A 13,501-nucleotide genomic window follows, 5' to 3' on the forward strand; every position below is an offset into this window, starting at 1 on the left:
GTTTTATGAGAACTAGATGCCCATGGGCAATATGTCGAGCCCGCCAGCTGTCAAAAGGACTGGGAGTTGTACATGACACTCCTTGTCTCATTGAGGCAAACATTTATGCCAAATAAAAGAGATTGCAAAAAGTTACAATATAAATTGTTTACAGTAACAACAAAGGAACGTGAATTTAAAAAAAAAAATAAAAAAAATTAAAAAAATATATATATATATAAAAATTCTAAGTCCACACAAAATCCGCACCACCAGAGATAGGTCAAAAAACACCTGAAAATTGGATGTAACATGCATGTTGTACTACAGAAAAGTGGTCTTGATTTTTCCCTATGACCAGTAATAAAAAAGTTACAAATGTAAGCTATTTATAATAACAACAAAGGGAAGTAATTATAGGATCTTATGCATGACCCTCCGTCGCATGATGATGAACAATTGTGCCAAGTTACATCAAAATCCCTCTATGCATCAAGAAGAAATGCTCCAGACAAAGTCATTCTTGTATCTGACTTTTGACCTCTAAGTGTGGCCTTGATCTTAGACCTAGGAAACTGGTTCTTCCGCATGACACTCCGTCTCATGGTGGTGAACATTTGTGCCAAGTTACATCAAAATCCCTCCATGCATGAAGAAGAAATACTCCGTACAAAGTTGTCATTCTTGTATCCTTTGACTTCAAAGTGTGACCTTGACCTTAGATCTAGGGACCTGGTTCTTGCGCATCACACTCCACCTCATGATGGTGAACAATTGTGCCAAGTTGCATCAAAATCCCTCCATGCATGAAGAAGAAATGCTCCAGACAAAGTCATTTTTGAATTTGACCTTTGACCTGTAAGTGTGACCTTGGCCTTTGATATAGGAACCTGGGGTTTGTGCATGACACTCCGTCTCACTGAGGTTAACATTCATACCAAATATAAACAAGATTGCTCCATGCATGTCCAAGTTATGGTCTGGACAAACAAATCCGGACGGACGCACACACGCACATACACCGAACAGACATTTGGACAACTATGTCTTCGCTTCTGCAAGCGGGCTCGACAATAACAAAACCAATGTGATAATACATTATCTCTTAAAGTAACAGATCTTAGTCAATCACTGCTGCTCTCAAAATAAATTTAGTTTCCAAGTAAATCCTGAATTCCTATCCTTAAAAGTTTTTTTTTTTATTAAAGTTCCCTTGTATTTCTGTCTTTTCATATTTTCTGGTGTTTCTTTCTTGCTTTTCAAGTATACTGGATTTGTTGACCTTTCATTTTGTAGCTGCCTGCTCTCAAGAAGTAAACCTGTAAAACACAAATCAAACATTGTAAATTGATAAAAAGAGACCCCAACCAACTTTCATAAAGATCCCATGAAAAATGTGACCGCTAGAGTGGTCACAAGCACAAGTTTACGGACGCACGCACGGACGACGGACGCAGCGCGATCACAAAAGCTCACTAAAAATTCAATATCTGAGAACTGCTTCCTCCGGTAATACTAAGCTGTAAACAAAATTAAACCATTTGTTGATGTGATTTTTGGGAAATGTTACCTTGCATTTTGGGATGCTGGGAAAAAATGCAATATTTTTGGATTGGGAAGTGGCCGAATATATGCCTCTGTCATATAAGGATGAAAAGCCCTGCCGGCTAACAATTTCTGACAAGAAATCATTTTCAAAGTTTTTCTTTTCGGTGAGTTCTATATGGAATTAAATTCTTTTGGGTAATTTTGAAAGAGGACCACCCCATGATCATTCTGTGAAGTTTGGTGTAAATCTGCCCAAGGGTTCTGAAGAAGATTTTTTTACAAATTGTTGACACATGACGAACATCAACTCATGTTGTCACCCTGTGACATGTGATCGAGCTAATAATTGTTTAAATTTGCATACAATCATGTATTAATTTTTATGGTTTTGTCCAGAAATGTTTTTTCATCAAGAAAATGAAATGGGAGTCTTTACTAAGGCCTAAAAAAAATTCTTTGTTTCCGGTAACATGCTTAAAATAATTATGGTAGGTAGGTCGGAAAAACTTTTTCTTTGGATTTTTTAAAATTATTTTTAGGGGGACTTTTTGGAAAATTTTTTTGTGTCAAAAAATAAATACAAATAGGGGTGTTATGCCTCCAGAGCATTAGTAAGTTGATTTATAACATCACTGTCCATGTTTAAAGCATAAAAAGTGCAGTTTTGCACACAAATACTAATTTGTATACAGTAATTATCATGCTTTTTGAATGATTGAAACTGCTGCCCACAGCTGCAACTATATAATAAAGAAACAGAAAGATAGAAATACCTTATGAGCTGCAAGCAAGTGGTTTCAGTCTGTCAACAAGCACTTTGGAGCAGTACAACAATACTCTGTATAATAGACCAAGATGCCTGAAAATAGTGAAAAAGTGAGCAAATTAAGAAAACATGGACAACAGCAGTTTTAAAATTTCAAAGGTCTAAAAGGCTAACACCTTTTTTGCAGTTTTTCAATTTTCATGCCAATAAAATGACCACAATTATATTATTGGCATGGCGGGAGAAATTTGTGAAATAAAACTTTTTAATGAAAATAAAACAGTAGCAAATTTTGTCAAAATGTACAATGAAACAAAGTAAATGCGGTTAAAAATTTCAGTTTTGAAATATATGAGTATAGGTTTGTTTACACGACTGACCAGCCAGAACAGCAAAACATTACTTTAACCCAGTGAATTCCAGGTACCTTTTTGACTTGGTGGTCTATGACCTTCACTTTGTTCGATATCATTAAAATGCAAAAACAGACTTGTAAAGCAGCTAGAAGAATCTGTTCTGCCTTCCTCATTTTAATATGAACACAGGAGCCGACAAAATGCTACAATTGTTTATTGGTATGTGACGGCCATGATTCATAAATGTATAAATATAACTTTAAACATATTTGAGTATGTGTGCAGTGTACAAAACTCAGACTTCAACTAACCCATTCTGGCAACTAGATAGAAAATTTTCCCAGCCTGACACCAAATTATTATTTCACATGCCTGAACTTAAAGCTGAATTTTGAACCATAAAACAACTGGTCTAGCTCATACCCTCAAAATACTTCATCATATTGTTTGGGACATGATCGACTGGGGATTCCTAGAAGAACAGGAACTGAATGCATCGGAACAACAAGTAATGTGAGCGGCTTCAGTTTGCATTTGCAGAGCTCAAATTTAAATTTTTTGACCAACGTACTGCAAATTTTAGCACGTAGCTTTTTTTTCTTGTTGCTAAATCTGAAATCTACTTGCAAATTTAGACTTTCAGTTAAAAATGTTAGAATATCCTAAAAAATCATGCTAGAACATCAATATTGTTTGCACGGTTTTCCTTGGCATACAATTTTGTGCGTTATAACTCAAAATGACCCTCAAAGTAATTTGGAACGCATCATTGATGGCGTTACAAACTTAACTACTGGCTGAAACTACGGCAAGGCAAATTTTCGTACTTAATATTATAAATACCGATTCAACTGTATACATGTAAGAATTAGTAAGATAGCCTGCGTTCTAGATTTAATTATAAGATAGACCTCTACATTTCTTTTAATATAATCAGTAATCCATTCAACAAAAAATGGCTAAGGCCTTTTATTTTTGATCTTTCGGTTTACGGAACCGCCGCTCAAAAAAAACGTGTTTTCAGAAAAAAAAATAAAATTGGAAAAATTTGATTTTTTTATTTCCTCCGCTATGACATGAAAGCTTGCAGAAGAAAAATGCATCGCGTATTCCAAAAAGAAAAAAAAAAGTCTCGTTCTTCGAATATCCGTCACGGCGAACGAGTCAAATCAACATTAGGAATTCCTATAATTCTATTTTTAACTTCATATCTCATGCATGACGTAAACGTCCAATTAAAATTTCCGATATATACTGCGCCCAATCAGCATGCTTGTTACGCAATTTACGAAACGTTTAAAAATGGCTGCGCCCAGGCTGTATCATTTCCAAAGTTTTAAAGTAATTTTAATGAAAATGCAAGAACATTCAAAGTTGCGATGTAGTGCTTTCCTGAAAAAATGGCCAATTGTCGGGATATGCAGTCTGTATTTAGTATACAACTACGTTTATGGTAACTTTCGTTCCAATAGCGCAATGCTTATTACGGTGATTTTATCATAGATCTATGCACCGCTTATTACTTGAACTTGAAAGCATTTTTTCCCGAAAAAAATATCATTTAAATACACAGTGATGACAGAACTTTTGTTTGATGATATAAACTGGTACAGGGGACATTAAAACTGTGTAATTGTAAATTGTAAGGCCCGGAAAGCAAACGTTTAGCCTGTACAGCTTTTTGGCGTCCGGTAACCTATTTGTTTATAAGTTATGAATTACGCATTTTAATGAAATACCAAAAAAAAACATATGAGGAAAGGCAAGGCTTCCAGTTAACAGACATAGGCTAGGTGTCTGTTTTCCAGATGGCTAGACACTTCCTATTCCTAACACTTAAAAAGATAATTGCTTATTAGGCACAGTGCAGTGTATGTTGTCATATAGCTGTACCCCTAAGTTTCAGACTGGGTCTATAAACAGCCAAGATGCTTGAAAGCTGCTGAGTGTAAAATCATATATCCATGGGTTTAAGATCTGACAGTGTTGTTCAAATGTGGGGAATATTAGATTCTTCCATCTGTTGTTTTAACAGAAGGTATTAATTTCAGTCAGTGTTTAGCATATGACTTCTATGTCTCCAATCATTTAGTTTGTGAGAATATATGAAGTTTTTATGTATAGTACAGTCCTTTCAATAAAAATGTTACAGCTACCTGCCCAGCTGTATATTAATGTAATTTCACAGAAATACCTAGACAAAATTTTTTCTCAAGCTGCTATGACAAGCCCCAAGGCTCATTTTTAATCAAATATAACCAAGGTCACAGGTATATTTGCAGGAAAAAGCATCAAAAGTGGGAAAGAAGATTATAACATGCAGCCTGTGTGATGTTATGTAGAATTTACCCATATTCCTCTCAAAGGTCCGTTTCCTACGGAGAAAAAAAATTCTGATTCTGTTTTTTAATTTTATTTTTTTTCCCTCCTCCTACAACCATGTGTCATCCTGGCGGTTCGTAAACCAAAAAATAAAAAAAATAATGACCTAACCAAAAAAGATGTTGTGTTTTCTGTTATCCTCAAATGAAAGCGAATCTACAAACATTAACCAAAACCGCAACAATTTTGACTATTATTTGTATTTGCAAAAAAAATTGTGTGAAATTTTTATCTTAACACGCATTCCATGAAACTGACTTGCATTTAGCGAGTCCAAAATTTGAGCCCTGTGATTTGTGAAAGTAATTACATCTTCTGCATGATTATGGTTCTGACTAACTCTTAAACTCTTGCATTTATGGAACAGTTTGAATTCAATTCCTTCATAATTCTGACCAACTAATCGAGCATGCTTCAGAGCTCCAGATAAGGGCTGTATTTTTGTAATTACGAATTAAGGGATCAGATATGACTTAATCTTAAAATGTGGCCATATCAGTACGGATTTATTTTAAAATGTGGTTGTATCAGTACGACATGTAAACAGTATTACATATTCCAAAGAAAGATCGAGCTGAATTGCATGTCTGCGCCAAGTTGCGCTTATCACACGCTATCCCGACTGTTGACAATTTGCACGGTGTCAAATGAGTGTGGTATATACGAAACAAACGCCAATAGCATAATGAAATGATTAATGTAATGCATTAACACATAATTTTTTGGGAATTCAAAAATTATCGTCAAAAAAATCTGAAAAGCGGAAATAATTCTACCAAAACTGAAGGCAAGTTAGGCAACCAAGTTACTTTTATTTTAATTTGTGTCATATGAACCAAGTTTGAAAGAAATATCTTTACTATTTTTCAAAAAATGTTAGTTTTTATGTCAAAAGCCAGATCGGGCAATGTTACCAGCCTGTTTAAAATCCATATTTTTTTCTATAAGCCAATCCGGTTCCCTATATTTAGGCTGAGCACAGCTTATTGGCAGAATCATAAGCTCAACTTGCACGGTGTCAAATGAGTGTGGAATATACGAAACAAAAGCAAATAGCATAATGTAATGCATTAACACATAATTGTTTTTGGACTTCAAAAATATGCGTCATAAAAATCTGAAAAGGGGAAATAACTCTACCAAAACTGAAGGCAACCAAGTTATTTTTATTTTAATTTGTGTCATATGAACCAAGTCTGAAAGAAATATCTTTACTATTTTTCAAAAAATGTTAGTTTTTATGTCGAAAGCCCGATCGGGCAATGTTACCAGCCTGTTTAAAATCTATATTTTTTTCTATAAGCCGACCCGATTCCTTATATTTCTAAGGCTGAACAATAAGGAATTTCTATGCTTTTTATGGGTGGGGTGTTTGTTTACATTATTATTATACAATGGAAAGTTAGTTACTCACGTTTCTAAAAATGTCAACAGGTCCAACCATGCACATGCCGTACTGGAGTGCCATCCATATTCTATATAAAAGTAAAATAATTCCATTTATCAGTCATGCCTGCAAGTAAAATCACGGATTTCTTTATTTTAAAAATTCAATACTGTATGCTTAGTGAGTAACAGAGAAGTTCAAAGAAACTAAAGTACCGGAAAGGAATTAAAATACGATCTGAAAAGCGACACAAAGGTGAATCTATTCTCTCATTCCCCGAGCTGAAGAACTCGTTGGAGAATGTTTTTGTTTTCTCAAATTTTCAAAATGTCAGCGCCAGTGTAACAGTATCCACTCTCACTCTACTGGTATCCGAACAGTAAATATAAAAATATTCAAAATGTCGCCGTTTAAAAATGCTACTCAGTATTGAATAAAGCATGTTTGTATCACAAATTATATCAGTGTAGTCACATTACCGGCTGATTAGCTTCTGACGCAACAAAATTAACAGCTTACTTTGAATATTCTTTCGGGTCGCAGACATCTTATTGTGCGGATATTGCGTTTCGCCTACTGATCTGACGGACGCTTATTAACATTAACGAAGACCGTGATATCCCGAATTTCATCGGGGTCGTCGCACGCCCATGGTCTAAACCGGAACTCCATATTTTTTTATTTGGATAGTATGTGTTGTTTGGATACCCTCGTATGTTACCGTAGTGGGATTCGATTCCCTATTATATTATTACCTTTTCGAAAATACCTTGTTTCCGACTACAGTTTTATTTAGCATTAAATAATTCTAATATTAAGTGATCATTCGTGAATTTGTTTATGATTTACAGACACTTATGTGTGACTTGCGAATGCCATCTAGGTCACTAAATTTCTTAAAACACGAAATCTGCTGAAATGATGTTAATTTAAGGGTCTCAGTTCTTCTATGTTTTATTATTCAGTAACATTTGAGTTTAGATCATCTTATAGCTAACACAACTGCAACATATCTTTAAAGCAGTTAACTGGAATGCATATATATATACATATATATATGTATTTAGACTGAGCTCTTGCACAATAATCGTAAATACAATGTGATTCATTTACATTTGTTCTCGGGCTAAGGAATGCGTGGTATATAGATTAAAATTTGCGTGAAAATGATAGTAATAAAATGGTCTTGACCAAATTCAATGCGTCAATTTTAATTAGGTATATGTGGGCTGAAGTCCCCGTACGGCCACACTCCCTATGTATATTTGGCTCAACATTCTGATTTTAAGCGAATTGTATTAATGTACCTGAACAGCTTTAACAGAGACAAGCATATTAGAATATTCAATATGCAGGTTTTGTTTTGATACAGCAATGAAGATGAGACATGTATAGATGTATGAGAATTGTTTGTTACTCAAATTTTATGAGGTATATAATAAGTAATACGAAGGTGTTATCGAATACATTTTTTGAATTTAACATTTATTAAGTCATGTGTTATTTCCTATTTCTAATATTTATGTTTCAAGATACAACGTTTCACGAGCTAGTCTAGGCTGCTGCACACCCAGCCATCGTATTGTTTTGCATTTATTACGGAGTTATATGATATCTTTTCGCTTTCGCTACAGTTTCAACTTACCGTGATCTGTTAAAAAGTAAAGAATCGTGCTTGAATTTTTAAATATGGCGCCATAAAGATAAAAAAATAACAAAAACAAAAATTAGATAAAACGAATCACTCATCGTTTCATCGTTCGTAGGTAATGGTTATTAGCATTTTATTTCTTATGACATGGGTTTGATAATTGATTCCCATGCAGACCTTTTAATAACTTGTGTTGTCTCAATTACTGGGTCCATATGGAATTTTATAATTTAAAAATTGAGTGTGTCATTAATTACATAATGGATTTTTTGCTTTCAGTGGGTATTATTATAATATTACATTCCAGTGAAATATGATGGTAAAAGCGAAGACGGCGTTTCAGTTTACTTAGTAGAGGGAAAATTCTTTATGAGTTATACATTACCTCGAAGAATTTGCAGAAGTTATGACATGAAGCCAAATTTTGTACAACAGGTTTGTTATACATTGATCCGTTTAATAACTATCTTACTGAGATTATAAACCTCTTTCTGAATTTTTGTATGGATTCTGTAAATTAAATGTTTGTGAGTGCCAACTTCAACATGATCTGTGCAGTTGAGTTCCCATTTGTCATTATATGTTACTACATGTATTATGCTTTCACCTTCGCCGCTTTAAAATTTTGGAGGAATGTAGTCTGAAAAGGATTAATATACGTATATACAGTGGAGCTCGCGATAAATTTCCGTGCGTTCTTGTTTGCTAATGCCCGAGACACGCATCTCCAACGGTACACGTTTCACGATCGGTTAACCGTGTATCCAGTCAAATTTCATCAAAACGAGAAACGAGCAGAACCGTGTCGGGAAATTCCGTGAAACCGTTTATCCAATCAGATCTTTCGTAAACGTTAAGCTGAACTCGGGAAGCGTTTGACCAATCAGAAAACTTTTTCAGGAGGCTGACAGCAATGGAGTACTTACGAACGTGTTTTCAGACGCATATTTGGTACTTGGCTCCCTGGCTAAGGTAACATCACGGATGATTTTGACTGCCAGTAAACTGGTGAGCATAGTAACTAATAAATCAATCAACTAATAAATCAGGCGAATGTATTTGACAAATATCGAGTTTACCGTTGCCCCACCCATTAAATCAAATTTTGATTCCAATAACCGAGATTTCCTAGTTCCGGAAACCATAACTTAAAAAAAGGTCACTGACGGTGACAGGGAGATCATCGCCAAGGGACAAGGGTTTTCAAGAAACGATGTCCACAGAAAAATAAAATTAGATGCTCCCAATTTGCATATATATCAAACCTAGGCTGGCTTATATATTTTCGTTGCATAGTGTGTCATTGTAAGTCGAAAATATTAGAGGTGTATATGCTCATTTTATTCAACAATCTCACATTTTATTTTTTATTTTCATTGTAACAGCCTGACAAATGAAAATATAAAAAAAAAATGTTATGCCACTTGTCAGGTCATATTTTAGGACTATAAATTATCCCCGTTTCTCATATTCTCAGGGTTTCTCATATTCTCGTTTTTTGCCTTAATGTTGTCAAATAATTTAATGTTTGTTATTTTCTAGAAAGGAATGGTACAAAACTGACACACTGAAAATTTCAAGTGATTTGAATGCATATTGACGAAATTATCAGCATTTTACTCAATTTAAAAAAAAAAATCTTACTTTTTTTCTGGTGGGGTTAGCAAATTTCCCATAAATTATTGATTATGCAATTAATTGTCATATTTCTTGATGTATTTACTACAGAATATATCTTTTTATTACACAAGCAGTGTTCCCACTACATTTTTATGCCGGGGGTGTTTTCACCTCCAGCCAAACAAATCTGGGGGGTGAAACATGAAATGTGGGGGTGACAAAATTAAAAGTGATTCTAATGAAAGAAATAAACAATTTTTCTAAGTTTTCTTAGTGTTGCCCTGTCTGGTCCTATATAGCACTGGGTTTTCTGGATGCTTTACACAAGGGGAACAGGGGCTGGGTGTGGTGTGTTGTGTGGGGGGGGGGGGGGGTCTGTTGTCAGTTTCATGCTGTTAGGGTTGTCTGGACGAATGTTGCACATCCCCACACGCAGTTACAAACATATCGGAAATTTTTCGCTGTGCGGCCATTTCGGACAAAACATGTGACATCAAATTGTGTGGCTGACTGTGTACCGCAAAAGTGAATAATCTGTACACTACCGATACTGCATTATCGAGTTTTAATACCAATCCACTACGTCACGCATCTGGGTTACCAAAATGAATCGAAAATGAAAGTAAATTGTCAATTTGCATCGGAATTGAATAAATATTTTAATTAGTGAAGGTACATGGCGGCGATATTACGAAATATTGATTAAACACAATGATGTCTGTTTTACTTTTCTTTGCGTGATTTCACCCTCGGGAGACTTTTTCTTTACGTGGAATGTGAAATCTGTGCGTGAATAACGTACATATTTACGTGAATGGGAACACTGGTAAACAATTTTACGCCCATAAAATGTAAAAGAGGTCGCAGAAAAAAACACTGTTGCAGCAGAAACAAACAAATTAGTGGGGTTTTTGCTTGTTAACAATGACATTTATGTGTTTGTGACTATGTGTGTCACCAATATGGATGACATCTTTTGGTCCAAACGGAGAATGCATATTGCGGTGACCACATTGTTCAGGATTCTTGTGGATTAACTGATCTCCGAACTGCATTAAAATGAAAAAGAAAACAACAGTATGGAACATTCATTACAGTTTTAAATACATTTTGTTATTAAACATTGAAAGGCGCCATTAATAATACGGTATCGGTAATGTCAATCAATCAAATACAGCTAACAATCTATGACCGATTCTATTTCAAAGCTCACGCAGATTTGAAATAAGACAAACATTCTGACGAACTTAAACCAAGTGTCTAGAGTATGGTCAATTAACATGTTCCACTAAACTTCATTTTAAAAGTTACAAAACTATCATATTTAAACCCATTGTCACAGAATCAATTATGAATAATGTCCTGTTGAACACAATACTGAACTGCACTGCAGACCATAGTCATGATTCACTAGTACTGCGTTGCTGTACCCTCATTCAAAACACTCTGGCAAAACTTTTAGGGACTGTCTATAAAAGTGCCACACACAGTGGGTCAAAGTCTTCAGTAGTTTTTTATTCTGGAAATAAGTGGCTTCCTATTGTTCTCGGTTTCTCTTTCCTCTCCAAAAATCGTTCATGGCTGCCCATACATTCTCTATTGGATTTATATCTGGTGAAGAGGCAGGGGTTATGATGGTCTGGACATTATGTTCTTCCAGCCATGCTGTTGTTTCTTTATTTTTGTGCTTGCTGTCATTGTCCTGAAATAAGTAAAAACCTGAAATTCAGAGTTCTTAAACCGAAGGTTGAACGAGATTCGAATGGCCTTAGTAATTCACCTAAGGCACTAATATTTAGACCTAATATATCAACTTTTGACTTCTTGGCTTACATATATAGGTCACATAAGCAACTACTTTTGAAAAATGTTTAGCTTGCATCACCATCAATACCTGCAAGGGCAACATAAATCCCAGACAAATACATTTTGTGAGTGTAATATGACCCTGAAGGAACGAACTAAACCACATTATTCATGAAGGTGTAAGCAAAATGGTAAAATCTCAGATGGACAGACAGTTCAACTGCTATACATATGTCTGAGGCTATAAGAATGTTCTGATAACATATTCAAATGTGTATTAATCTATCAAAACCTTATTACTTAATGTACATGTAATCAGTTAGGATAGGACTCCTGTCACTCTACATAGTTTCATAACTGATTAACTCAAGGTGAAATATTTCTCAACATATATGTATCACAAACTTTTAGCAATTTTTGTTTATTTTTCACTTAGTTAAAGACCACAACTCCTGTTTGACGTAGTGAAATCTGAAAGAAAACACCATGAGCACAACTTCACATGATCCCATGTTTTATTAAGTTTAACACTTTTTGACTCAAACTTGTATACCATTTATGCTTATATTTACTAAATTTAATGGCCATAGACCATGTAGACAGAAATTCAAAACAAAATCTTAGCTGCACAAACATTCCACTTGCTAAATAAAATTCCTACTAAGTTTCATTACACTAGGTCAAATACCTTATAGGATATGTGCGACACGAACTTTTATGTCCTCATAAATCACAAACCCCTAAGTGTCAGCTTACATTCTTATTAATGTTCCTAAATGTTGGCAAAAAGCCGGTCAATAGGAGTACTGACATAAGTCTAGGGCCATAACTCTGGTCTGGCTTTGTAAGAAAATTATGGTGCACAAGTTCATGAGCTGAATAACGTTTGATGACTTTGGGTCAAAAGTGTTTTAGGGGAGAGAGACAAAGAAGGTATAGATGTGAAATCTTTAGATCGAGCTGATCAATGACTGTTCATGATTTATTCTGCCTTTGCAAGAGTGCAGTCTGATCATGATCTGCATTGTTTGCCATTCAGTCAGTATCTCATTGGTATGTACCACTTTTAACAGTTAATGGTACTGTCAAAATTGAAAGATGGGCAAGTTCATTTCATATAGAAATTTAGCAGGGTTAGGGTTAAACATGTGTTAAAATATATTACATAAGCTGCCAAAACTGATATATTCACTTCCGCCATTAAGCCATGTGATATGGACATCTAATTATAATGTCAGTGACTTGTTTTAATAATTGTGAATGGGTATCAGAAATTGTGAAAATTAGCGTTTTTTTTCTTAAAATTGTGAATATTTACCACTCTTAATTTTGAATGTTTTTGATACTTTGTGAATCAAAATAATTGAACATGAATATCTATATGGGTGTAAAAAGACCAGTATCTAAAACTTACATACATATATTTATTCCAAAACGAATGAGAACACTATATATATAAACGATTTGTACCCAGTTTATAATTATGCACTATAAATTAACTTCTTGTACCAACTATGAATTAACGTTCAAGGGTCGGAAATATCAGGTGACGAACATTATTAACAAATCTTGACCAATCAGACACTTTTCCATGCAAAAGCCGATTTATAAACTTTAAGGTTTTCCATTAAAGTTTTCCAATGTTTCTTTTACGTTTTTCACACTAATAATTGTGACTAGGTCAGTTAGATCCAATTTGAAAATTGTGAACGGATCTGATAATCGGTACCACGTACCGTATACATGTCATGTAAGGAAAAAAACAAGAGGGCCATGAAGGCCCTGTATCGCTCACCTGACCTATTGACCTAAAGATCATCAAGATTAACATTCTGATCAAGTTTCATTAAGATATGGTCATAAATGTGGCCTCAAGTGTTATCTAACATGACTATTTCTTACCATGAAAGACATAAATAGCATTTCAAACCAATCTCATTAGAAGCTGCTAAAGTGTATTCAATTAGATAAAAATTGAAGGGAGGTCATTTGTCATAAATTCAATA

General features: G+C 34.6%; 1 long non-coding RNA gene across 1 annotated transcript; it reads right to left on the reverse strand.

Moving 5' to 3' along the window:
* Positions 1-711: 711 nt before the first annotated feature.
* LOC128551086 (uncharacterized) lies at positions 712-6,748 on the reverse strand. Its single transcript, XR_008368608.1, has 3 exons — positions 6,446-6,748; positions 2,301-2,386; positions 712-1,298 (listed from the first exon to the last, which is right to left on the reverse strand). It is a non-coding gene; the product is annotated as an uncharacterized LOC128551086 (long non-coding RNA).
* Between the last annotated feature and the right edge of the window lie 6,753 nt (positions 6,749-13,501).

The sequence above is a fragment of the Mercenaria mercenaria genome, chromosome 19 (genome assembly GCF_021730395.1).
Source record: "Mercenaria mercenaria strain notata chromosome 19, MADL_Memer_1, whole genome shotgun sequence".
In the NCBI taxonomy this organism is placed as follows: Eukaryota; Metazoa; Mollusca; class Bivalvia; order Venerida; family Veneridae; genus Mercenaria; species Mercenaria mercenaria.